The 4,469-nt window shown below is 69.3% G+C and overlaps 1 long non-coding RNA gene across 1 annotated transcript in view; it reads right to left on the reverse strand.

Moving 5' to 3' along the window:
* Positions 1–1,954: 1,954 nt before the first annotated feature.
* Positions 1,955–4,469, reverse strand: part of LOC101629799 — a 13,529-nt gene continuing 11,014 nt past the window's right edge. The window contains exon 3 of the long non-coding RNA XR_001146062.1: positions 1,955–2,031. This is a non-coding gene — a long non-coding RNA (uncharacterized LOC101629799). The remainder of the gene's footprint in view (positions 2,032–4,469) is intronic.

A 4,469-nucleotide genomic window follows, 5' to 3' on the forward strand; every position in this document is an offset into this window, starting at 1 on the left:
CAGTGCCTCCTCCAAGAAACAGGCCCCAGCCCGGGGCGGCGGCTCCTGCTGGTGGGGGAGGGGTCTTTATTTCCCAACATAATTTGATCTTCTTTAACAACGTGACAGAAAGAAGCCGCCCCGAGCACCAGGCGCGCTCAGCGGCCTCCGGGCGGGCCTTGTCCGCTAAGTCACGTTGCGCTCCCCCGCGGACTGAACCCGGGCAAAGGCGCACGCAGGGCCCACGGGCCCCAACGCGCTGGCCGAAAGCACATCGCGAACAGCTGTTGCTCCAGCGCCTGGAACGGGCCGTCGGGCAGCACCGGGGACCCGGAGCCGGGAGGTTAGAGCGAGCGCTGAATGTTTCCCCGGTGATTCAGCCAACGGCAGGCCCTGCTGCCCCGGGGAGACGCGTGGCTGGCCTTCCGCCAGGAGGAGGACAGCCTCAGGACAGCCAGGCCAGACTCCCGGAGACAGCCCCCAGAGCTCCGAGGGCCCGATCCGAGCCAGGGCAGCGAGGAGGAACGGAAGGCGGCACTTTGAAAATCACCACGGACCCTCGGGCTGGGAGCAGACCGGGCCGGGCGAGGGCGGGGCGGAGCGGCCGAGGCTGGTGCCCGACTGAAGGTGGCCCGGGGCATGACGCTTAGCCTGGCTAGGCGCGCGGGCCCCGAGGGCAAGTGACGGGGAAACGCCTTCCGTGCGGAACTGAGGTCAGGGGACCGTGCGGGTGCCCGACAGACCCCCGGGGCAGAGCGAGGCCCCCAGGGCAGCATGACCGGCGGCCGGTTGCTCTGCCTCAGCCTGTGCACCTGCCACGGTGGACGTGAGCTGACGCGCGGCGTCCGAGCGCCTCGGTTTTCAGTGCTTTATGACAAACAAGTCGGGGTTCACCGGCTCCCAGCCCACGCAGGAGTTCGTATTGGTGTTCCCTGAATCTCAGCACTGGCCCCCAAGAACTCTGACTGGGCCCAAATCAAGCTGGCGCCGGAGGGCCGGGCGAGGCCGGCGGCAGTCCGTACCGGACACCCCAACACATTCGAAGCGCTCAGCCCGCGCTGGCCACCTCCGTGCCGGGGGTGGGTGGGGGGCACGGCTGCTGTGCCTACTCCCCTCCCTGACCGCTGGCTCGGAACAGGGTCCGTGGCCTCGGAGCCAGCGGGAGCAGGGACAGGCAAAAGCCCCCGACAGGCAGGCAGGGCCCAAGGCCAGGGCCTCGCCGTAAACGGTCCAGCAGTCCGTGCTCTGAGTCCAAGCAGACAGAACGCACGGGACCCGGCCGCCCTAGCCTCGGCCTCAACGCCCTGGCCACTTATCCTGGCTTTGCTCAGATGCGACGCTGTCCTCGGTGTGACAGATGACCTCGAGGACTCGCACTTCAGTGGGTCACGGCCGCAGCGGCGGTCGCCAGTTTGTCTCACCCACCCAGCCGGTGCTGAGAAGGCCCTGACGGGGCGGGGCGGGACCCGCACGCGGGCTGAGTAAGCACGTGGCCTGGCCGCCCGAGGCCGCACTCAGGCCCGGCGCTGCGGTTCACGGGTGGCGAACGAGCGTGACCGAAGGCCAGGCCCCGGTTCTGCAACCCCCGGGCAGCGCAGGGCTCAGGCCCTCCCCCAGAGGCAGAGAGATGCTGTATGAGGGTGCTGAGACCCAGCTCCAGCAACACTCGTGATGACAGAGCTAAGGCGGTGGGAGTGAAATCACACGTGGCCATCTGGAAGAGCCACGCCACGAAAGCTCCCGTGGCAAATGGACAAGACCTTCCTGCGGCACTGGCCAGCACGCCACCGCGGTGGCCGACAGACCACAGACGAGGCCCAGCCGAGAGGAGGGCCCTGGCCCAAAGGGCAGTGGTCCGGGGCCCAGCGCCGGGGCGGCCTGCTCCGTCCAGCCCGGCGGCCCTGGAGCGGTGCGCCCGGCCGCCGTCTCCCGCCCACCCCTGCACCTGCCCGTCCCCGGGGGGACCTTCGAGACCCCACTTACAGTTCCCGGAGACTGAGCGTCTGGAAGAGCTGCCACGAGAGAGTGGTGAGCCGGTTACTCGACAGGTTTCTGCAAGGCGGGAAACAAAGGAGAGTCAGAGGTGGGGCCGGCCGGCCGGGAGGAGGCTCAGCAGGACGGGGCCTGGCCCCGCGCGGGGCTCCTCGGCCCCCGGCCGACTGCCAATAGCCAGGGCCACGCGGGGAGAGGCTTGGCCAGCTCCGGGGGCCAAGTTTCAGCAAGCCAAGCTCTTCAGAAACAGCTGTGGAGCTTCCTCGTTGACCCCTGCATCCTCTTGCCACACTAAAAGCTAAGGGGGCTTTGGGCAGCGCCCCTGCGGACAGGGGGCAAGGGACGCCAACCAGCTGGCACCTTCGTTGCTGGGACACAACTAACACACGAGACCGCCGCCCGCTTCAACTACATCTCGAGAGTGAAGATAAGTTGTGTCCTTGAAGCCAGGCCCACGAACGACCCCGCACACTCAGCCTTCCCCTCTAAAGCGGGTCCCCCCGCCCCCCACTTCTTCCGGCAGGATCGTCTGACCGGAGAGGCAGGCTGGCCGGCGCTCACCTGCCGACCTTGCGCCTCGCAGGCTGTGTCTGGCCTCACGCGTCCTGCGCGGCTGAGACTGAGCCCCTCACCGACAAGCGTCTGTAGCACCCGCCCAGGTGCAAGAAGCCTGCAGGGCTCTCCGACGCCCGCAGCCTGGCCTGCGCCCCGAAGAGACGCCCAGCGCCCATGGGCATCAGCCCCTGCCCACACTCATGCCCCTCACGGCTACTGAACTGCTCCCGTCAGGGTCCTCGAGAGAAAGCAGCCACCAGCTGCCTGCGAAGCAGCAGCGTGCCCAGATACGGCCTCGCCCGCAGGCACCGCTGGGCAAGTCCGCGGGCGGAGCCGGGCTCGAGGGCGCCAGTGTGGCCGGCACCGGGCCCAGCGGAGCCCTGCGCCCGCTGGCCAAGCACCGAGGCGGCCGCCGACTCGCGCGCAGGAGCCCTGGGAACCTGCTCTTGGGAGGCACCGGACACGGGCAGGGTCCAGGTGAGGGGCACCTGGGCTCGGCCCCAGGGAGGGGCCCACGCTCCTGGGGCGCCCGGGGCAGGGAGCAGGCTGCTGGCAAAGCCCTTCCCCAAAGGTCATGTTTTGCTACACTAGGCAGAAATGTCAAGAGAAAATTGGATTCTGGAAGAAAGAAAATAACAGGCATTCTGGGCAAATAAAGAATAAGAAAGAGCAGTTTATCTCCTTATTACATGCTAACGCGGGGGCGGGGCTGCAAGTCCTGGGCGGGGAGGTGGGCTCCTGCCCCAGGTGTCTGGCTTCAGCTCACCACCACCAGGCCCCTGCTGGAGCAGAAAGGGGCCCGGGCCCCTCCCTGGCACCTGGGCTCTGTCCACGCTGTCCTCTCCCCGGCCCGCCCCGCCCCCCACCTGCTGCGGCCCCGGGTCGCCTTCCTCCCTCTCTGCCGGAGGGAAAGGGCCGCCCCTCACCCTGCAGGCCAGCCCTCCCCTGCTCACGCCCTCCAGCACCCCTGCAGCCCCTAGCCCCCATGCCGCGTGGGGTACAGGTGCCTTCACGGTCTCACCCACACAGCGGCCACACGAGCCCCACCCTGCCGCTCCGAGGCTGCTGTCCAAGGCTGGGCAGCCCCGAACAGCCTCCCGGGAGAAACACACGATAGACGAGGGGAGCAAACCTCGGCCACCCCGAGAGGAGCCGGGCAGTAGGTGCCCTGGTGCGAAGCGGGAGGCTGAGCCAGGGCTTTAGCAGAACCCCACCGAGACCGCACGGCCGCTGACTGCCCGTCCAGCTGGAGTCTCCCGCGCTCGCCTGTCAGCCGTGACCGACCAGCGGCTCCCCGCCGCCCAGGCCAGTCTGGTTAAGAGCCGTCCTGCCCCGGGCCCCAGCCGCCTCCCCAGCCTCCGCCCACACAGGCCCGTCAGCACCGTCTCCGGGGTCGACGGCCAGTGTGCAGGCCGCACTACTTGGTGAGAGGTCCGCCGAGAGGCACATCGACGTGTTCCCCAAGTCGGGCCCCACGGTGGTGCCCGGTCCTCGTCCGGACGCCCAGGCTCCCGCCATCCGGCTGCGCCCCGGCTCTCTCCCCGGGCGCAAGCAGGGAGCAGCGCTGTCCACGCGGGAGACCTGGGGGCGAGGGCCAGGGCCAGACCGGGCCCTCCTGTGGGAAGCCCTGGCGAAAGGGACTCCAGCCACCGCCCGGCACGGTGCCGGTGCCGGACCTTCCTGAGAGGCGGCAGGATGGCGCCCAGGGGCCCGCGCCCCTGGGAGCCTTTTGCCCGAAGAGAGCCCCTCAAGTGGCCCCCGCTGCGCGAGAGGCCCCGCAGGTGAATTCCCAGGCCCCGCTCACCTTGCCCCTTGGGCCGCGCTAAGGCCCGCCACCATCGCACCCGAGCACAGGCGGCCGGGGTGGGGCTTGCTGGGAGACGAGCCGAGGCCGGACCAGGCCGGGGTCCGCCTCCCTCACCCGGCCTTCTGCTGGGAGCTCC

Source organism: Condylura cristata, unplaced genomic scaffold, assembly GCF_000260355.1.
Source record: "Condylura cristata isolate star-nosed mole 26May11 unplaced genomic scaffold, ConCri1.0 scaffold00035, whole genome shotgun sequence".
In the NCBI taxonomy this organism is placed as follows: domain Eukaryota; kingdom Metazoa; phylum Chordata; class Mammalia; order Eulipotyphla; family Talpidae; genus Condylura; species Condylura cristata.